General features: G+C 40.1%; 1 protein-coding gene across 1 annotated transcript in view; it reads left to right on the forward strand.

The window, feature by feature from the left end:
* The first annotated feature begins 2,118 nt into the window (after positions 1 to 2,118).
* Positions 2,119 to 23,394, forward strand: part of FRYL (FRY like transcription coactivator) — a 285,169-nt gene continuing 263,893 nt past the window's right edge. The window contains exon 1 of the mRNA XM_025385755.1: positions 2,119 to 2,353. The gene's annotated coding sequence lies outside the window, so the exon portion shown is untranslated. The remainder of the gene's footprint in view (positions 2,354 to 23,394) is intronic.

The following is a 23,394-nucleotide window of genomic DNA, read 5'->3' on the forward strand; positions in this document are numbered from 1 at the left end:
GTAGATTTTTAAAATTCTTCTTTGCTGTGAAATGCCAGTAGGAGTATTAGTACCAGGAAGTTGCATGTGTGGGCTAAAAAGTGATAAATGATCCTATTGTGGGCAAATATGAAATATTTAGAGAAAAGAATAACACAAATTTATATTTGAAAGGTGATGATCTCAGCATAGTTGGTTCAACACAAGTAAGAGAATCTAGAGGTTACTGTAGACTGCCTTCTCTAGTTTAATTGCCCAGTCTGCTAGTGCAGCTAAAGAGGGCAGCAACAAGTTGGTTATCATAGGGCAGGTGTTTTAGAAAGAACCTGAAAACATCACCTAGACCTTGAACAAAAGCTGCAGGCATGTACATACCTGAAATACTGGATATCTTTATCTCCAGAAGATCGTACTAGATATCAGTACATAGAATCTTCTTCTTCTTATATTCTAATGTAGAATATTAGAACCCAGAAGCAGTCTCAAAGTTTGAGAGTGGTAAATGAGCAAACCAGAAGTATTAGTTTAGCTTGGCTGCAGTTTTAATATACAGTACAATCATAATAGGCCAAGCATAGAGGTTTAGTTACAGGGACTTAATAGGGAGGATGTGTGTATCTGTGAAGGCCATATAAATGCAACCCAGATGGTTCATTGTCTCTTGCCCCCATTAGTGAACCTAAACCACCTTCCTGAAACGTTCCCTTTTGTCTCCTGCTCTTTCATATTTTTGGGAATCCTCATGAAATTTTTCACCTGTACTTGGGGAAAAGTCCTATGGACTACCAACTGATGTTTATTTACCCTTCTCTGTCATCATCAAGCCCCTTTTCTAGGGTACTGACACTTCCTTGGCATCATTAGATTCTACTGTGGGTGTCACTGCAAATGTACTGAACTCTCCGGAGTACACAGTCTTCCAAGCTTCATCCGCAAAGAGGGAGAGAACACATAACCATTTTCCACTAACTTTCTTAGATGGGTACCGAAGCTGTACCTGTACTCAATTTTAGCGGAAATAAACCTTTTAGTTCTTACAGCTTCCATGGGAAACTGGGGAAACTCTAATGCAGACCCCGCACTAGGCTTCCCCATAATTTCTTCTCTTTTCAATGGGTGAGGTTCCGCTCCATGGTCCAGCTTCTGGTATCAGACTCCCTCTTTCCCTTAGAGAGACGCGTTTTCTTCTGAGAAGCACTTCAGTCGTTCAAGAAACAGCCGTATGGTACCCTCTTGGGTTCAACTGACCTGGGGTGTTTTTCCTACAGTTCTAGCAAGGGGGAACGAAGTCCTACACTTTGAGGATGGCATAAGGGTACCATCTACTTAATTTTTTCAAAAAAGTAGCAGGTCTCGTGGAAACGCCGGAACGTCACAGAAGACGTGACTTAAACGGAACTTGTGATGGAAATGATTTTCTAAATTAACAATTGCGAGACAAGCAAGGAAATCTCCAGGTTTGCAGATAACTTGATTAAAGCTCTTCCGGGTGGCAAAATGCCAGTGCAATCAATGGTATGAGTAGAGCGGACAGTGGATGAAATTTGTTGAGTACATCTCAGGACGAATTAGCACTGGACTTTCAGGTATTCTAACTCAATTCTAATCATTCCATTCACTGGATCATTGGATAAGGTTCCGCAGGATCCGGGCGCCAGCTCTGGATACATTACTCATCGGGAGAAAATTTCGAATTTTTCTCTTATCCCTTTCCAGCTTTCCTCAATATAGGATATGAGTTTGTTCTCGACCCCTAACAACATTTAAAGGGAAAGTCGCTCCTAGCAGGCAAAGCGGGGAGGACTTTGCGGCTGTTTCTCAAGCCCGTAAAGGGAGAGTAATAATGGTAGGGGGCGTGCAGACTAGCTCTTTCCTTGCCCAATCAAGTGTACAGGAAGATGTCCTTTCACCAATAAAAATAAAGTTCGCTTTCCAGAGGCGGGAGGGTGAGCCACTGCTCCGAAGCGACATTCGAGGCGAGGGCAGAGAATGATTAGAGGGAGGACCAACCCGGGAAAAGGGGCGGGGAGAAGGTGGGAGCAAGTTTGAGCGGCGGCTGGCCAGGCCAGTGGAGGGGGAGGACTGTGTTCCTGTTGTAGTGTCTCTCGCCAATCAGGAAGGCCAGAGGGTGGGCGGGGCAGGGAAGGGGTGGGAAGAGCTCGCAGCACAGCCGGGCGGCCGTCGGGCTTTGGGAGAGAGCGAGAGAGAAATCCGGTTAAAATCAGAGTCGGAGGGAGGTTTAACCAAAGATCGGTTCCGTTCGGATTATTCCTTAAAGGGGACGCGCCATTGTCAAGAGAACGGAGCCAGGGGCCCGAGGGCGGGGACTGGCGGCGCTGGAGGAGCGAGGCAGCTGTACTAGGACTGGGGAAGGGTAGGTGTTGACTAGGGAAAGGCGCTTCATTTCACTTTCTCTTCCAGCTCGGGGGCAGGCGCCGGGATGCCCGCCGCCGGCAGCCCAGCCTGGGCGGGAGACGAGGTGGTCGGCCCTCGCCAGCTGCCCTTCCTGGTGGGCGCTGTGGGGAGGCGGTCCAGGATGGCTGGCAAGCGGCGCGGCCCGGGCCGGCGCTCGTAACGGACACCAAACCGCGGCGCAACCCCAGCCTCAAACGAAAGCCCGCCCGAGCTCCGGCGGTTCCGCGGGGACCGCCGCGCGCCCAGCTCTCCCGCGCGTCCCCTTCCCCTTCCGTGCCTGGCTCTTCTCGCGCGTGCCCGGGTCCCCCTTGCTCGCCGCCTTCTGGCGCGTCCTGCTCTGCTCGCGCGCCGCCTAGCCACCGACTCGCGGTAGCCGCCCCGCGGGAAGGAAGGCGGCGGCGGCTGCAAAGGTGGAGGAAGACCGGCGACCACGGCTCAGCTGCCCCGGCTCCACCGCCCCGGCTGGGAAGGGAAGGCTGAGGAGCAAACTTAGCGCGGCGGCTGGTGGGCCCCGGCGGGCAGGGCTGCCGGGGACCGGCGGAGCGCGCCAGCCCGGCCGGGCATTGTCCGCCTTTTCCCTTGCTCTGGTCTCTCCGCCCACTGCTCGCGGCCCTGGGGAGGGGTGCGGGCGCTGTGCCCGCGCCGCCCCGGGCCGTTGGCGCACCCCGGGACCCGGAGCTTTCCGGAGCCAGGGCCAGCCCTGCGGCCACCGCCCGCGAGCTGACTCGGCCTGTGGAGTGCCTGCTGCTCTCAGTCTCGGCACCGGGCATGGTGCCTGGGCGCTGAGCTCTTTACAACTTTTCTTTGCCGTTTGATGGAAGTTGTTGCTTCCGGGCGGCAGGTTCTTTGGGCATAGCCTGGTTTCCTGCGTTCTGGAGAGGCTGGTTTCTAGGGCGAAATGATTGATTGCTGCTGGTATTTCCTGCCATCCTAGTTTCGTTCCTCGCCACCTGAAATCGCGTTTTTATGGATTTGCAATGATATGGTTGCATTAATCTTTCCTAGGCCAAGATTTGAAAAGAAAAAACCGGGGGGCGGGGGGCGTTAGGGTGTGTACTGGTGAGGAACAAGAGTTCTTAGTAGAGCTGAATTTGCCCTTACCTTTGAACTGCAGAAAATATTACCTCGATTCACTGGCTGGCGTTCTTTTGGAAGGGTTGGGGAAAAAAGACACAGCAAAATAGGTTGCCGGGGTCTGTCGGATTGCGGGGGGAAAGGGGTTTTGATGGAAATAAGGTTGGTTTTATAAAATGCTGTGCTGCCTAGGAGATATCGTCTGTAAAGTTGATTCTGCTACTGAATTTATAGGCATTATAATTAGTACCAACAGCTTTTACTATTGATAAAACTAGTATAAGACGTCTTTTCATCTTGAGTATTATCACTCTGCTTAACCTGTCAATACTTGCTGAGGAAATCAGAGATAGCACATTCCTTGTTAGAGGCCTTAGTGAAGAATGTTTTCATAAGCATTCATTTTTGACAGTTTCTCCTTGTGCAATACTTTGTCGAGTACTTGCATGTGCAAGTTACAACCGTATAAACAAAGTAGCAGTGGGTGTGTTATTCTCTGGTCTTTTTTCTGCTACTCATTATCAAAAATAGCATTCCATCGTGTCTTTTCTTACACTCTGAATTATTTTGTAAAATTAGTTCTCTAAAAGAGGGAATTTTGTTGAAACATGTGACCCAGTTTTTTTTTTTTTTTTGATTAAAGCAATCCAACTTTTTAAAGTGTTCATCGATTAATTTGCTGTCTAGTAGCTTCCGAGTGGTGTGGAACATTGTAAATTCACAGGCTCAACAGTAACAATAGAGAAACTACTTGGGAAATTGAAGGCCAATATCAGATAATGTTTGAAAGAAAAATCTATTCTTCTCACAGAATTTAGGAAATGAAGACACACAAAAACAAATTCTTTGGGTTCAAGTGATCATCCTACCCCAGACTCCGTAGTAGCCGGGACTACAGGTGGGCACGACTGCGCCTAGCTAAAATTTTTATTTTTTGTAGAGATGGTGGTTTCACCTTTTAATTTTTTATATAGACGGCTAGTCTCCAACTCCTGGCCTCAAGCGATCCTTCTGCTTTGGCCTCTCAAACTGCTGGGATTACAGACTGAGCCACCGTGCTTGGCCATTTGTAGTAATCTTGATGGTATCTGGAATTGTTTCACCTAATATTCCTTCTTTTCTATTTTTTTCTTTGATCCATTTCTGTGATAAGGATATCAGGCAAGCAGCTAGGCATAATCTTCCTTCCCATCTCATAGTAAGTAGACGGTTAAACCAAGTTTTTTAAAGTCTGTTTTTGTTTACTTACTAATTTATTTAAACAATAAAAGAATTTCTCAACTTTTAAAAGAGCACATATAAATAAAACATTCAGAAATAATTACCTTTGAAATATCTAGACTGTATTTCCTGAAAAAGACTTTTTCCTCTTTTGTGCTTTCTACATTGTTTTAAACACATTGTTTTATATGAACACATTTCTTGAGTTATGAACTGTTTCTTGAGATCTTTGGGAGCTAGGATTATCCTCCATTTCTGTGCAGATTCACTGCATCACCTCGGACCTTTTTAGTACCCAGTAAATGTGTTATTTTAGGTCTTTGTGACAGAAAAAAGTAATGTCCTGTAAAGGCCGCTTCAGTTATTTAATTTTTTAAATAAACACCTTTCGGAAGATTTTATACGAAAGGCCAGCAATTGGCTTACTGTTGGGGGAAGATATGTCAATCTAGAGGTTCTTTGTTTTTTTTTTATAACAAAGAATTTTGTGAACAAAATTGTGATTTGTTTATAATATCTGTTCCACAGACATCTTTTGTGATGGTGAACACACTGTCACAATTATTCAGAACTAGGTTGTATCTGTCAATAACATCTGTTGAGTATACTTTTATTTAAACAGTACTATGTAAAGTAGAATACTCAATAACATCTGTTGAGTATACTTTTATTTAAACGGTACTATGTAAAGTAGAATACTCAATAACATCTGTTGAGTATACTTTTATTTAAACGGTACTATGTAAAGTAGAAACTGATGACAGAGTATTTCTGGAGATAAAGTATAACTGGATGACAGTCTTGCTCTCAATAGTTTTTTTTTTTTTTTTTTAATTAGACCCAGAGCCAGCAAATCAGATGTATACAGTTTAGTGAGAAGGTGCAACATTAAGATTCTTAGGAAAAAGACAGTGGGTATGTCAGTGCAGTAACAAGTACAAAGTAACAGTGACACAGGATTCACGTAATTGAAATGATTGAAGTGGACAAGTTTTCATGGGTTTAGCAGATTTTAGAATATGTTTTTAAATACATTTTTTAATAAAGCAGTTTTGGGAGTAGACTGGGTTTATGTTCTCTACTAGAGCTATTTTTATGTATAAAATATTTTGGGGAGATACAGTATGTGCTCTGAATTTCAACTGTTGTTACATAGTGACAGGGATCATCCATCTGGCCCTGCTCAGATGTCACCTTGTCTGCAAGCTCTTCCTCTGTTCTCTTAATCCCAAGTGATTGTTCTTTGTTTTTACTCCTGTAAAATCCTCTTACAGTACAAGCCATGGTCTGACTTACAGTATGGCTGTGTGTATATTTCTTTTATTAGATTGTGGAGTTTGCTAAAATTAACAGAAGTTAGAGCCGTTTCATTTTTACTGTTGCCTAAAGTACTTGGGCAGTTTTAATAGCTCATCAGTATTCTGGAAAATCACTTACTGTAAAGAAGTTTAAATTTAGTTCTATTTGGGGGAAAGTGTGTATGTGTTTAAAGGAGAAAACGTTTTTCCTTATCAAAGTTTCACATGCTCGTTGTAAAATATTAATATGAAAGGAATGCATAATTTCAAAATTAAAAGTGGCTAGGCATGGTGGCTCACACCTGTAATCCCAGCACTTTGGGAGGCTGAGGCAGGAAGATGGCTTGGGCCCAGGAGTTGAAGAGCCGTCTGGGCAACATAGGGAGACTCTGACTCTATTTTTAAAAAGAAAAAGAAATGAAAAGTGTCACCTAACAGTGCTCCTATCACATTGTAACATTGTTAATGGTTGTTTATTCTTTCAGTTTTTTTTTTCATTTTTTTTTTTTTTTTTTTTTTAACCTCTGTGTAGGACTGTCTTAAACTGTCTCTCATGTTTGCAAATTTTAGTTAGTAAATTATGTTTATTGGGAGTGGAGAAAACTAATCATTTTTTATATACTTATCTTTAAAAATAATTTCTCCAGGACTAGTAATTCCGATTCCTTTTACCTTTTCTTAGGATACAAGGCTGCCACTAGTATGTTTGTGTTCAAAATGTAGACTTCATAATCTTTGCAAAAATTGATCAAAACCTGTGTGCCTGAACAGTTTACCCCAGAATATTTTTGGAATACACACTTTAATTTCTTCTCATTTCTTGATTCTTCTTCTTCTTCTTGAGAGAGAGGATTAAAAATTGCTTTGAGACTCCCAGCAGGCACTCCTCATATTAGCCCAAGGAGAAATATAGATTTGTTCATGGTGGAATCACTCAAACGTTAGGTTGCTAATTATAAAAAGGGGGCTACAGTTTAGGCTGGTAAAGTAAGTGAGAAGAGTCTGTTGTTCCACGTGCTTCTTTAAGCTACCCCAGAGGGCAGAAAGGGTTTCCAAAGAATCCTAAATAGAAAACCCAGCTGTAAGCAGCCAGGCGGCCTAATCAGCTGAAAAAAAAAAATCTCCTTTCATTTAGAAGACTTTTGAGAACTGCACTTATAGTGTATACCATGCTAGGCATTGAGGGTAAGATTAAGTTTGTCTCTGTCACAAGTTACGAGCTCCTCTGAGCAGGAACCTTAAATAGACCGGTGCAGAGTGGAACATGTGGATTAAAGGTAGCTTAGATGAAGTGCACCCTTTGGTGAACTTATTATTCACTCATTTGTTTATTGTTCTGCATAGCCTCTTCCAAAATAGCCTAGCACACAAACCTGGTCTTCCATGGAGGTGGGTTAAGGTCCATGGAACCTGTTGAATTAAACTTGTTAGCTTAGAATTGTTTTTTGGGATTGCAAACACTGCTGTTGCTGTGGGGCAAAATATTTCTGAAATTCTGCAAACGTAGTTGTGTCTTTCCTTATGCTTTACAGAAATCATGCATTTCAAAGAATATTGTGAGACTACATTGGTATCCTAGCAAATAACTCATATTTTGCTGACATAGTAGTAACACATTCTTTTAAGCTCAAAATGCTATAATAAATAGATGTCTTTACCAGGATTTGTGCTTTTTGTTATGAAAAATCATTGGCTGGACATGGTGGCTCACACCTGTAGTCCCAGCACTTTGGGACACCAAGGTGGGCGGATCACTGAGGTCAGGAGTTCGAGACCAGCCTGGCCAACATAGTGAAACCCCATCTCTACTTAAAATACAAAAAATTAGCTGGGTGTGGTTGCACACACCTGTAGTCCCAGGTACTCTGGAGTCTAAGGCAAGATAATTGCTTGAACCCAGGAGGCGGAAGTTACAGTGAGCCAAGATCACGCCACTGCGCTCCAGCCTAGGTGACAGGGCAAGAGTCCATCTCCCAAAAAAAAAAAAAAAATTATTTGTATTAAAATTCAATGTGAAATATGTTTAACTTTGACAAAATAGACCCCCACCACTCTCCTTCCCCCGTTCAATCTTTATATTTGTGGGGGAAAGATTGGAGTGTTAAGAAAGGGACCATGTAACACTGTCAGTGATGGCGTCAACTGGGCCAGGAATAATGTCTGACAGAGGGGTAGTAGGTCCTGTGGAATTTGACCATAATGCAGCAGTTTTGATTTAAGTTTTGTGAAGAGTTAGAATTTTAAAGTGACAGCTTTTTGAAATACAATTCATATGCCATATAATTTACCTATTAAAAAGGTACAATTCAGTGGTGTTTAGTATATTTGTGTACCATAATCTCAATTAATTTTAGAACTTTTTCATCCCATCCCCACCCCATCCCCAGCCCTAGGCAACCACTGATCTATATTCTTTGTTTATACATTTGCCTATTTTGGATATTCTATATAAATAAAAAGTAACATTTTATTAAATGTACATTCCTGTGTAACTTGTTCCCTCTCAATGTGTATAAGTATTGTGAATAGATTCAAGTACATCATTCCTTGATGTGGGTAGCTCCAAGTTTAGAAAGGTACTTATTTGTGTATTTATTTGATACAGTGTCTCACTCTGTTTCCCAGGCTGGAGTGCAGTGGCACAATCATGGCTCACTGTAGCCTCTACCAGCTGGGCTCAAGTGATCCTCTCACCTCAGTCCCCTGAGTAGCTGGAACCACAGGCATGTACCACCACACCCGGCTATTTTTTGTAGAAAGAGGATCTTGCTGTGTTGCCTAGGCTGATCTTGAACTCCTAGGCTGAAGCCATCTGCCTGCCTTAGCCTCCCAAAGTGCTGGAAATACAGGCATGAGCCACCGTAGAAAGGTTTTAAGAGAAAATTTAACCCATCGTTATTCTACTTAAGCCTGGAGAATAATAGGAAAATATTTCTTTTTTTCCCTATGAAAATGATTAGACTGATTCTGGTAACACTTCCTTATACTAACATAATCATTTGATGACTCTCTTCAAGTAAACAATTTAGGTTTCAAGTTCTGTAGACTGGACTCAAATAAAGGGCAATACTTTAAAGGAAGTTAAGAGTACTTAGTTCTAATCGTTGATGAATGTGATGTGACATTTGCCCCTTACTGGTTAAAAAATAGTCCTTCTCAGATTGATCATGATGGATTTGTAATACTCTTGCGTATTGCTGGTGACCTGGTAGACCCTTAAGAAGTGCTTATTGATTGGCTGATCACTATGATCAGCAGATATTTTCATCAGCTTGACTAGTCTTTATCATCCATCTTATAATAATAATAGCTAAATCTGTTGACTACTTGCTAAGGAGTGTGATAAGTAATTTATATGTACTATCTTTTAAGGTAGGAGGATGCAGTTTACATTTCGAGAAATTTCTGTAGTTGTCTCTGTTGATTATACTTTTATAGGCTTCTGATCATTGCTTTGTCTTTTTTTAAGACTATTTTGAGTGACTATTTTTGATCAAACCTAAGACACTTTGATGCTGGTGCTTTCTTCATCTTTCCAGGAGGAATCACCCAAACGTTTTCACCAGCTACGTCCTGCCATTGGATGACAGTAGTTGTAAGATACACCTCTGTTTCAGCGTCCATGCTTCAGAAAGGTTAAAGTGTTGTTGTTGAGAACATCTGAAAGTTGATGAAAAAGGAACATTAATTGGTTTACTTACTGCAGTGCAGCCTTGCTTTTTAGGATATAAACCATTTGTATGTTCTTTATTGCCTGAACGAATTTCAGTGTAATATTTACACTTCTCGGAATTCCTCATTTTGTTCTTCTTTTTTTTTTTTTTTGGTAGGTCTCTTCATTTCAGGGTAAGCTTCAGATGTGATTTAATTTAATTCAATAGTAAAGAATGCTGGAAAGATAATTTGTAATTTTATTTTTCCATTTTAGAACTTAAGATGGGTTTTGCCATCTATAATACTAATAATATAATATTAGTTTGGTGAATATACATCTTAATAAATGTACATTCCTGTGTAACTTGATCCCTCTCAATGTGTATAAATACTTTGAGTAGATTCAAATACATCATCCCTTGATGTATGTAGATCCAAGTTTAGAAAGGCGTTTATTTATTTTTTTGACATAGAGTCTTGCTCTGTTGCCCAGGCTGGAGTGCAGTGGTGCAATCATGGCTCACTGTTGCCTCTACCAGCAGGGCTCATGTGACTATCAAGTGAATGACTATCAAAAATAGTCATTCAAAATAATCTTAAAAAGACAAAGACTTGCTAGCCTATAAAAGTATAAAGTATAGTTAATGGAAACAATTACAGAAAATTCTCAAAATATAACCTGCATCCTCCTATCTTAAAAGATGGTACATATCCATTATTAATACTTATCACCTTACTTATTAAGTAGTCAATAGATATAGTGACATTCGTATGTGTGGGATGTCGGTGAACTCACAATAATTTATTTGCAAAAGGAACTTCAGCCAATTAGTGTACTCAGCCAGCAATATGCAGACAATCATATTTTGTTTGTGTGTTGGTGAAACCATTCCTTTCTAAATCATGTCTGCTTTTGGGGGTTGATTTGCTTATTACTTTATTGTTAACTGTTATCTCTTTGTTTGCTCTCATTTTGTTTGCTCTCATTATGCCTGCCCATAGTAGTCTCCTCTTCCTAATTCAATGTTTTTCGGTATACTGTGGGAACAGAACCCAATACAGTACTTGTTGAATGGTGGATAAAAATGACGGCATGTTCCTCTGGGTGAGGAACCAAAAGACTTCCTGTGCATGGAGCTTTAGTGCTAGGGACTTGTTTTTTACTGCTTAGAGGACTTGTACTTTTTTTCTGGTTTTTGACTCTGTTTTGGCTAAGTGATGCTTCTGTATAGCCGAGGGTGGTATTAACAGGATGGTAGATACTACCTTGTGGGTGGTTAACGTCCTCTGAATAATGAACCTTTAAAAATTGTCTTGTTACATCTAACCAAGTGGATGGAGAAGAACTGTTTTTCCTGTTAGAATGACTTGCTAGTCTACTTCTTGTAAGAACCATCAAAACCCTAAGCGTGTATACCAGGATACTTAGATGTACTGGTATATTGTTTGTTACAATATAATTCAAAAAGCAGAAATTAAAAGTCTTAAAGCACTATGAGATTACATGTAAAACAGCCAGATGTGTCTATTACTTAAATATTTTTATTTAAACTGGATCTTAATCTGTTTTCTTTGAGGTAAAATTATCTTTATAGATGCCTTTTTCTGTATTTGTGTTGATAGAATTTAGACCATGTTTTGTATGTAATATTCCTGACACTTCTGAGCCCTTAATATACTTTCAATAAATACTAGTTATAGTTTGTCATGCATTTTTTCATTGTTTCACTTTTTCCTGCCTTAGAGTTAATGTTTTTGGAGCTAGAATGTCCTTAGGAATCATACAGTAGAATTTCTGCATTTTATAGATGAGAATGAGGTTGTGACTTGTTTAGAATTGTTTTTTTTCTGCAGATGTAGATTTGAAAGGAAATAACAAAAAACGAACAAAAAAAATAATTGTGCTTTTGATTCTTAGTTTAGTATTTTTCTTGTTCTAACATTTTTCCTGTTCTAATGTTCTTCCCCAAGTAAAAATTTTAAGGGATGGATAGTAGTTTGGAATTTTGTAGCCTCTGTAACAGAGGTCTGCAAAAATTTTATTTCGGCAGTATAAAAAATTGAGTCTTCATTCCCAGTATGTGTATGCTTATTTATTGTAAACTAGATACTATAAATTATGCTCATAATAAGACATTAACCCAGGCGTGGTGGCTCACACCTGTAATTCCAGCACTTTGGGAGGCCAAGGCGGGCAGATCACCTGAGGTTGGGAGTTCGAGACCAGCCCGACCAACGTGGAGAAACCCTGTCTCTACTAAAAATACAAGATTAGCCAGACGTGGTAGCACATGCCTGTAATCCCAGCTACTCAGGAGGCTGAGGCAGGAGAATTGCTTGAACCTGGGAGGTGGAGGTTGCGGTCAGCTGAGATTGCACCATTGCACTCCAGCCTGGGCAACAAGAGCAAAATTCCATCTCAAAAAAAAAAAAAAAAAAAAAAGACATTAACAAAAAACAATGTGATAAGGATGAAAAACATTTTTGAATAATTTAAAATGTATTAGTTCCATGTTTTTGATCCCACTTAAAATATTAGTAATTTGTAAAATAAGAAAAATGTGATTGAATGTCACCACTTAAAAAAATTTTTTTTTTTATCTGAAGTATTTATCAACTCATGGGAAGTTGTGAGAATAGTACAGGGAGTCCTGTGTCACCTTCATTCAGCTTCTCCCAGTTGTAACATCTTACGTAAGATAACATATTAATAACCTTAGACTAGGAAACTGATGCAATATTGTTAATATTCAGATTTCATGTTTTTAATGCGCTCACTTATATGTATATGCGTGTGTACAGTTCTGTGCAATTTGGTAAAATTTTTGTAGATGCCTTTAGATGCGTATGTACAGGTAGATTTGTATCACTGCCATCACCACAGTCAAGATATAGAACCACCACTGCCAAGAAACTCCCTCATGAAGCGCAAGGTTCCCTCCTACCTCCTTTTCCCTATTTACTGGCAGCCACTAATTTTCTTTTTACTCTGTCATTTTGAGAATGTCTCATAAATGGAATCATACTGTATGTAACCTTTTGCGATTGACTTTTTCACTCAGTATAAAGTCCTAGAAAACCACCCAACCTATCTCACGCAATAGCTCATTTCTTCTTATTGCTGAGTAGTATTTATTGTATGAAGGTAGCACAGTACATAGTTTAACTCTTCACCTGCTGAAGAACATAAGAGCTATTTCCAGGTTTTGGCCGTTAACTACAAAGCTGCTGGGAATATTTATGTACAGTTTTTAGGTTTTCATTTGTCTGGGATGAATGACCAAGAGTGCAATTGCTGGGTCATATTGTAAGTGTATGTTTAGTTATGTAAGAAACTGCCAGACTATTTTCCAAAGTGGCTATATGTTTTCACCAGCAATAAATGGAAAGTTACATTTCGTATTAAAGTTTCTCTATATCCTTTCCAGCATTTCATATTATCATTATTTTATATTTTAACGGTTCTAATAGTATTGTAGTGATAATATTGTGGTTTTAATATGCCTTTCCCTAAATTAACTGTTTCCCTAAGGGGCAGATGGGATTGTTTTTTAGTGTAGAGTTTTGAGGATTCTTTATATATTCTAGGTAGAAGTTCTTTGCCAGTTATGTGGTGTGTAAACATTTTCTCTGCATCTGAAACTTGTCTTTTTATCCTCTTAATAGATCTTTCACAGAACAAAACTTTTGCATTTTCATATAGTCATCTGTTATTTATTTTTTTTGAAACAGGGTCTAACTCTGTTACTCAGGCTGGACTGCAGTGATACAATCATGGTTCACTGCAGCCTCTACCTCCTGTCAAGTGATCTTCCCACCTCAACCTCCAGAGTAGCTGAGACTACAGGCCTGCACCACCACCATGCCCAGCTAATTTTGTTTTTGTTTTTGGTAGAGACAGGGCCTCGCTGTGTTGTCCAGGCTGGTCTTGAACTCCTGACCTCAAGCAGTCTTCCTGCCTCAGCCTCCCAAAGTGTTGTGATTACAGGTGTGAGCCACTGTGCTGAGCCATGTAATGCATTAATCAATTTTTTTCTTTTACGAATTGTACCTTTTTTTTTTTTTTGAGACAGAGTCTCACTGTGTCGCCCAGGCTGGAGTGCAATGATTCGTTCAACCTCCGCCTCCCGGGTTCAAGTGATTCTCCTGCCTCAGCCTCCTGAGTAGCTGGGATTACAGGCGCCTGCCACCACACCCAGCTAATTTTTGTATTTTTAGTAGAAACAGTGTTTCACCATGTTGGTCAGGCTAGTCTCGAACTCCTGACCTTGTAATCTGCCTGCCTTGGCCTCCCGAAGTGCTTGGATTACAGATGTGAGCTACTACAACCGACCGAATTGTACTTTTTGTGTCAAGTCTATGGACTCTTCAGCCAGTCCTAGGTCCTGAAGATTTTCGCCTTTTTTCTTCTGAAAGTTTTATGTTTTACAAAATAATCACTTTTTTACCTTATAATTTTTGATAAAGCACTAATATTGGTAACAGGGCAATTGCCAGCTCTGCCGTTTTCGTTCTGCTTGCTTGTATTTTTTTCTTTATTTTTGATGTATTAATAATATGCATAATATGTCCTTCTTTGTAAAAATCTTTTAAGGATCCATTTGTCCGTTTGTGAGTGCTGTGATAATTCAAATGAGATCTGCAAATCTACTTAGTTGGGCACCCGTAAGCTGCAATGTGTTGCAGTATACCAGAAGGGAATGAATGAGAGGACATCACAAGCCATCCCTCAGGGTGTGCAGCTGCCACCTTTCCTTTAGGAAACATTTATGTACTGTATTCATTGTCAGGAAAATAAACCCCCCTGAGTATTTTAAGCTAGAAGAGGTTTAATGCAAGGTATTAGGTGCTTACTGAATTATTAGAAGGGCCAAGCAGCAGGTTTTAAGGTGGACTGCCACATTTGACTCCAAATCAATCAGAGGTTACCCACAAGGAGAGCTCTGAGGGCACCGCTGGGGCCGTGCTGGAATCTGGAGCTTGTGCTGTTGCTGTCCTTGCCTCTGGATACTCTAGAGACTGGAGAATGGACCCATAGCTGCAATCCAGGATTAGGAAGTTGGGTGAAGAAGCCTCTACTGCTGCCACCACTACCACACTGCTTCCCATCACCCAAGATGAGAAAACCCATGCTGTCCATTAGGTTTTCAAAACTTGCTTATCTTATAAATGGAAAGTTTGTACCCGTTCACAAATATTTCCCCTTTTCTCCCACCCACCGGTTCCGGCAACACCATTCTACTCTGTTACTCTGGGTTTGGCTTTTTAAATTTTAGATTCCATGTATTAGTGAGATCATGCAGTATTTGTCTTTTTGTGTTTGATTTATTTTACTTAGCATAATGTCCTCCAGGTTCATCCATGTTGTTGCAAATGGCAAGATGTTCTTCTTTTTTAAGGCTGAATAATAATCTGTTGTGTGTGTGTGCATGATATGGTTTGGCTCTGTGTCCCCACCCAAATCTCACGTCGCATTGTAATCCCCAGTGTTGGGGGAGGGACTTGGTTTGAGGTGATTGGATCGTGGGGTCGGATTTCCTCTTTGTTCTTCTTATGATAGTGAGTGAGTTCTCAGAAGATCTGGCTGTCGTCATTTGAAAGTGTGTAGCACATCCGCCTTCCCTCTCTCTTTGCTGCTGGCCATGTGAAGGCTGTGCGTGCTTCCTCTTCACCTTCTGCCGTGATTGTAAGTTTCCTAAGGCTTACCTGGAAGCAGAAACCTGTACAGCTCGCAGAATTACGAGCCTTAAATCTCTCTTCTCTGTAAATTACCCAGTCTCAGGTATGTCTTCTAGCAGTGTGATAACAGACTAATACAGTGGAGATATATATAAAATATATTATATATATTATAGATAGATATATATTATGATTTCTTTATCCATTGATCTTTTTTTAACATCCAGATACATAATTTTAATTAATTGAAAAACATTAAATCTATGGAAATCCATGAATCTACAGAAGAAAATGCTCATTTGACATCATTTAAGGTGACTCTTAAATCAACTCCTTACTTTGAAAACTGGTATTTAAAGGTAAAGAATTAAGCCTTTGTACTACTTGGTGAATGTCTTGACAAAAAAAAGAAAAAAGAATGAAGCCTTTGTTCTGACTTCCTAGCACTGATGATTTTTGAGGAATTTAAATTGTATTGTATGTGATATTGTTTCAGTTGAGTAGGTAAATCTTCTTGGTTTTTGAGATGCATCCTGTGAGCCTGTTCTCGGTTCCTCCCATTCAAGGCCCCCTGTGGCTGCGTGGACCATGGCTCTTTGCCTTGCTCTAGCTGAGATATTGGAGCTGGTTGGAGGTGGGTGATGTTGGGAAGGCCAACAGCCTCAAAGCCCTCCTGCATCACATCCCTGTACAAGGTCCTCTGAGTAGGCAACAGGCTTGCCCATTCTACTTAGTGAAGTATACCGGCATGTCCCCAAAAGTCACTGATTTTTTCTTTAACAGCCTGGCTGTTAAGGAAACAGCTGTCATCATCTGACCTCTTTTATTTGTGTCCTGAAGAAAGGTAAAAGTCTCAGGAGTGTGGACTCTGACTAGCCCCTGCAGCTTCTCAGGGAACAGAGATTGTAGCCATTGTGTATAGTTCCTCACAAACCAAACTCACAACAGCACGTTATGGCTATTGTGAATAATGCCACAATGAACATGGTGGTACAGATAATTCTCTGAGATTGTGATATTATTTACTTTGGATATATACACAGTAGTGGAATTGCTGGATCATTTGGCAATTATATTTTTAATTTTTTGAGGAACCTCCACACTGTTTTCCAAGATGACTGTGTGAATTTACATTCCCACCAACGTACGCAAGTGTTCCCTTTTCTCCACATCCTCACCAACACTTGTTATAGTTTGTCTTTTTGATAGTAGCCATTCTGGATGTGAGATACCTCATTGTGGTTTTTGTATGTCTTCCTTTGGAAAAATACCTATTCTGTACCTTGCCCATTTTTAAATTGGGCTTTTTTACTGTTGTTATTGAGTTGTATGAATTCCTTATATATTCCGAAAAATTAACCTCTGTTTGGATATATGGTTTGTAAATATTTTCTCCCATTTTGGGGTCTTTTCATTTTGTTGTTTCCTTAGTTGTGCAGAAACTTGTTAGTTTGACATAGTCCCACTTGTTTTGCTTTGTTGCCTTTGTTTTTGTTGTCAAATCCAAAAAAAAAAAAAAGAAATAATTGCCAAGACCAGTGTCATGGAGCTTCCCCCCTATGCTTTTTCTAGTAGTTTTATGGTTTCAGGTCTTATGTTTAAGTCTTTAATCCATTTTGAATTGATATATGTGTATGTGTAACATAAGGATCCAATTTCATTCTTCTGCATGTAACTATCCAGTTTCCCCGAACCATTATTGAGGAGACTGTCCTTTCCCCCTTGTATATTTTTGGCACCTTTGTTGAAAATTAGTTTACTGTATATTTATGGGTTTATTTCTGGGCTATTTTGTTCTATTGGTCTCTACCTGTTTTTATGCCAATCCCATACTGCTTTGATTGCTATAGCTTTGTAATGTGGTTCAAAATTAGGAAGTGTGATACCTTCAGTTTTGTTGTTTTTGGTCAAGATTGCTTTAGCTATTTGGGGCCCTTTGTGGTTCCATATGAATTTTAGAATTCCTTTTCCTGGCTGAGCATGGTGGCTCACGCCTGTAATCCCAGCACTTTGGGAGGCTGAGGTGGGGGGATCACGAGGTCAGGAGTTCAAGAGCAGCTTGGCCAACATGGTGAAACCCTGTCTCTACTAAAAAATACAAAAATTAGCCGGGCATGGTGGTGTGCGCCTGTAATCCCAGCTACTCGGGAAGCTGAGGCAGGAGAATTGCTTGACCCAGGGGGTGGAGGTTCCAGTGAGCCGAGATGGTGCCACTGCACTCCAGCCTGGGCAACAGAGCAAGACTCCATCATGCTCTGGGGACAAAAAAAAATTGTTTTTCCTATTTCTGTGAAAAATGCCATTGGAATTTTAATAGGGATTACCCCAAATCTATAGATTGCTTTTAGTAGTATGGACATTTTTACAAAATAATATTCTTTTAATTCATTAACATGGGATATTTTTCTGTGTATTTGTGTCATCTTCAATTTCTTTCATGTACATCTCTATCCCTTCCTTTTTTAAATTTATTCCTAAGTATTTTATTCTTTTTAATGTTGTAAACAGGATTGTTTTCTTTTACAGATAGTTCATTGTTAATGTATAGAAATGCAGTTAATTTTTTTTCTATATATTTTTTTTGAAACAGGGTCTCACTCTGTTGTTCAGACTGTAGCACAGTGGTATGATCATGGCTCACCGGAGCCTTGACCTCCTGGGCTCAAGTGATCCTCCTGTGTCAGCCTCTCATGTAGCTGGGACTATAGGCACACACCATCATACCCGGCTAACCTTTTGATTTTTTGTAGAGATAAGGTCTCACTTTGCTGTACAGGCTGGTCTTGAATTCCTGGATTCAAGCGATCCTCCTGCCTTGACCTCCTAAAGTCCTTGGATTACAGGTGTGAGCCACTGTGCCTGGCTTCAATTAATTTGTGTTTGTTGATTTTGTATCCTGCAACTTAACTGAATTTATTTTATTTTATTTATGTGTTTGTTTATTTGTTTGTTTGTTTATTTTTGAGATGGAATCTTGCTCTGTCGCCCAGGCTGGAGTTAAGTGGCACAATCTCAGCTCACTGTAACCTCCACTTCCTGGGTTCAAGTTATTCGCCTGCTTCAGCCTCCTGAGTAGTTGGGATTACAGGCACCTGCCACCATGCCGAGCTTAATTTTTATATTTTTAGTGGAGACGGGGTTTCACCACATTGGCCAGGGCGATCTGGAACGCCTCACCTCACGTGAGCCAGCTGCCTCATACTCGCAAAGTGCTGGGATTACAGGTGTGAGCCACAAAGTCCAGCCTGAATTCATTTGTTAGTTTAATTTTTTTTGGTGGAATCTTTAGGGTTTCCTATATATAAGATTATATAATTTAAAAACATACAGTTTTACTTCAGCCTTTCCTATATGGACTTCTAGTACGTGTCAAATGGAAGTAGTAAGAGTGGGTACCCTTTTCTTGGCTGATCTTAGAGGAAAACCTTTAAGCTTTTCAGTGTTTAGTATGACCTTAGCTGTGAGCTTGTCATATATGGCCTTAGTAAAGCTCAAATTTTAACTTTAAGATAACAAATACATGTAATCTTCTAGGATTTTCTTTTCACTCATTGCCTTGATCATCTTACTTTTAAGGGGTACATGTACTCCACTTTGAATTTAATACATTTTGAATGATTAAGTGTTAGGAACATAGATCTGGTATGATTTTTTTTCCAAGTTTTTTTTAAGAGACAAGGTCTCACTCTGTCACCCAGGCTGGAGTACAGCGGTGTGAACAGAGCTCACTGCAGCCTGGAACTCCTGGGATCAAGCGATCTTCCTGCCTCAGTCTCCCGAGTAGCTGGGACTGCAGTTGCATGTCATCATGTCCAGGTAAGTTTTACATTTTTTGTAGAGACAGAGTCTTGGTAAGCTGCCCAGCCTGGTCTCAAACTCCTGGCCTCAAGCAATCCTCCTGCCTCAGCCTCTCAAAGCGCTTGGAATTATAGGCATGAGCCACCTTGCCTGGCCTCCAAGTATTTAAATTTATCCAAAATTTCTGAAACCGTATCTTTTTTTTTTTTTTCTTTTTTTACAAATATGTACAAATGTAAAATGTTGTTGTTTGGGGGAAACACTCATCAAATTCAGTCAACATAATTCTTTCCTTACTGTTAGGACCTGAGCCTTGTCACTGTTTAACACCTGCGTTTTTCCTAGCTTTCCCTGGAGAATAGTATAAAAGGTTGGGTCTTTTCCTAGAACCATGCTTTTGTGCCAGAAGTCATATAGCCAGAGTCATCATTATTTTGGTATATTTTTGTTGAAAATAATTAAAGCTTGATTTGTTTTATTGTATACTTTGGATTTTATTCCTGGATGGAGCAACTTTTGGCACAAAACTAAAAATGAGACATGCAAAAATTCTTGCAAAGACTAGTTTTATATGGTCTGTGATGGTGATCAATTTAAAATCCAATAAAATAAGTTGTATGAAAAATTTTAGTGTGTGTTCATGTGCATTTTTCCAGTGAGAGGTTTGTGGTTTTTATCAGATTCTCAGGGCAGGGCCCAGGACACAGGAAAGATTAAAAATGGCTCCTCTAGAGGCATAAGCTACATCAAAGACATTTGCCAAACCACTTCAACACCAAAGCTTCTGCCATCTGTCACGTACCCTCTCCCTGATTTCCATCCTGTGTCTGTAACCTTTCCTTAGGAACATTAAAAGTATAATTTATTGTTACCCAAGTGTTTAGGAATGGGCCAAGAAGCAACACAAGAGTTCATTATTAGAGGAGAAGGGACACTTGGAAGTCAGTTATATTACCCTAGTAATCATTTTTTAAGAAGGATGTTAATACATTCACATATGGTTGATGGGATCCTGCAAAATAATAGGCTCAATGTGTCAAGATACGTTAAAATGTTCGTAATCTTGAGGGCAATATATTAAACTTTGGGGAATGTCTTTGTCAGTTCTGGCTGCAGTAACGAAATCCCATAGACTGGATGGTTCATAAACAATAGAAATTAATTTCTCATAGTTCTGGCAGCTGGGAGTCTGAGATCTGCATGCCAGCATGGTTGGATGCTGGTGAGGACCCTCCTCCAGGTTGCAGACTTTGGACTTCTCTGTGCATCCTCACTTGGTGGAAACAGAGCTAGTGAGCTCTCTTGCCTCTCCTGATTTGGGCACTGATCCTATTCATGAGGGCTCTACCCTCATAACCTAATTACTTCCCTCAGGCCCCACCACCTGTCATCACTTTGGGCAGAGATGTAGCCATACGCCTAACAATGGGCATACATTCTGAGAAAGGTGTCCTTAGTGATTTCTATCATTGTGCGAACATCATAGAATGTACTTACTCAAAACCAAGATGGTACAGTTTGCTACACATCTAGGCTGTATGATATAGTCTCTTGCTCCTAGGCTACAAACCTTTACAACATGTTACTGTACTGAACACTGTAGGCAATTGTAACAAATAAGTATTTCTATGTTTAGATACTTGTTTAAATACTTTTCTATGTTTAGATACTTTCTTGTATCTAAACATAGAAAAGTACAGTAAACATAGGGCATAAAAGATTGAAAAACCTACATAGGGCACTTACGAATGGAGTTTACAGGACTAGAAGTTGTTCTGGGTGAGTCAGTGAGTGGTGAAGTGAATATGAGGGCCTAGGATATTACTGTACACTTTTATATGACTGGCAATACAGAGGTTTGTTTATATCAGCATCATCTCAGACACATGAGTAGTGCATTGCCCTTCAATGTTACTATGGCTACAGTGTCACTAGGCTTTTGGAAGTTTTCAGCTTCATTATAATCTTGTGGGACCAATTATAATCAATCATTGATATAACACCATTATACACCCACAATTTTATATAAATATGTTGGATAGTCACATCTGTGTCACCTTTTCATATAATTTTACACTTGTTTCTTAACTTATGGCCTCTTCTCATTCACCAAAGCCTACATGGAATATAGCATGGTGAAAAGTAGAAATGTAAAATTTTTCTTTCAAAGAAAATTATGCACAGAGATCTCAAATATCAGGAGACAGAAGGAGAAAGTGGTTTTGGTTGAAGTAGAAAGCAAGAAGATCCTTTTTGTATATTTTTATTTTCTCTTAGACACACACACACACACACACACACACACACACACACACACACAGAGTAATAATAGAGAGTAGTGAGGGTGGCTGGGGTGGCCGGGGGCGGTGATTCGCGCCTGTAATCAGTCCCAGCACGACTGTAGTCCCAGCTACTTGAGAGGCTGAGGCATAAGAATCACTTGAATCCAGGAGGTGGAGGTTGCAGTGAGCTGAGATGGCACCATTGCACTCCAGCCTGGGCGACAGAGCAAGAGTCTGTCTCTAAATAAATAAATAAACAAACAAATCTGCAGTTAACATCATACTTAATGATGAATGACAACATTTTCCCCTAAGGTCAAGAATAAGACAAGGTTATTCTAAAAGTATTCAACATTGCCCTGGAGGTTCTAGTGCTTGCAAATAAGGCAAGAAAAACAAACAAACAAACAAAAAAAAAAAACAAAAAAATACAAGGCATGTGAACTGGAAAAGAAGAAGTAAAACTCTTTATTTGCAGATGATGTAATAGTGTATACAGACAACCCTAAAATAAATTCTTCAGAATCTAGAAAAAATGATTAGAATAAATGAATTTAGCAAGGTCACAGGATTATAAAATCAATGTAAAATGAATTTATTTCTATATAATAGCAAAGAACAATTAGAATGTAAAGTGAAAATTAATACACATGCCATACTTGGGAGGTTGAGGCACGAGAATCTCTTGAACCCAGGAGGCAAAGGGTTGCAGTGAGCTGAGATTGCACTACTGCACTCCAGCCTGGGCCACAGAGTGAGATTCTGTCTCCAAAAAAAAAAAAAAAAAAAAGTGAGGGCTTCAGAAATAGACTGATGAAGGGTGCAGTCTCTGAATCTTGATTCTATTGTACTTCAGGTCAAGTTATTTAAAGTGTCCAAAAATAACATGGGTAGCCTTAGATTCTACATGTATAAAATGAGAAAAAAATTTCCTTTAGAGTTATGAGGATCAAATAAGATGTAAAGGATGCACATAACATAGTGCTTGTGCTAGGCAGAATAAGAACCCTCCAAAGATGTCCACACCCTACTCCCTGGAACCTGTGCATGTTATGTTCCATGGCAAAAGGAATGAAGGCACTATATGAAATTAAAGTTGCTCATCAGCTGACCTTGTAATGGGGGGTTAGTCTGGATTACTGGCTGGGCGTAATGTCATCACAGGGGTCCTGAAAAGTGGAAGCAGAAGAGTCAGAACCAGCAAGACGAGACGCAGGATGCTCACACCTGGAATCCCAGCACTTTGGGAGGCCGAGGCGGGAAGATCACTTGAGCCCAGGAGTTTGAGACCAGCCTGGGCAACACAGCGAGCCCTTATTTTACAAAAATAAATTTAAAAAATCAGCCAGCCATCCCTGAGTCAAGGAAGTGGGGCAGCCTCTAAACTTCTAAAGCCAAGAAAATGGATTCTTAGCTGACATCTTGAATTTAGCTGTGAGACCTGTTTTGAACTTCCGACCTCCAGAACTGTAAGATAATACATGTGTGCTGTTTAAAGCCACTACATTTGTAGTAATTTGTTACAGCAGGAATGGGAAACTGGTATAGTGCCTACGACATACATATTGGTAGCTAAATAAACATTTTATTTCTTAACAACCTGCTAACCTTAACCCTTGTCTACTACAACACATCTAGTTTCCCTTTTTCAGAGAAAAAGGTGTCCATTTTCTTTTCACTTGAACCCCAGAAGGCTGTTTCTGTTACATTTTTCTTCACCTCTCATTTTCAGTTCTTTTCTGTTTCTTTTTCTTTCCCATTACCTTGAAATATGCACAGAGCTGCCTTGTCTTGGGGAGTCCTCTGCTTGAGCCTGCTTTCCCTATTAGTCACCACACTACAGTCACCCAGGTGAACCAGACAACCTTAAATGTCTTCAGAGATATCAGATGATTTTTACCTTAGAGTCTCACTCCGCAGCCCAGGCTGGAGCGCAGTGGCGCAATTATGGCTCACTGTAGCCTCAACCTCCTGTGCTTGAACAGTCCTCCCAC

The sequence above is a fragment of the Theropithecus gelada genome, chromosome 5 (genome assembly GCF_003255815.1).
Source record: "Theropithecus gelada isolate Dixy chromosome 5, Tgel_1.0, whole genome shotgun sequence".
NCBI classification, from domain to species: Eukaryota; Metazoa; Chordata; class Mammalia; order Primates; family Cercopithecidae; genus Theropithecus; species Theropithecus gelada.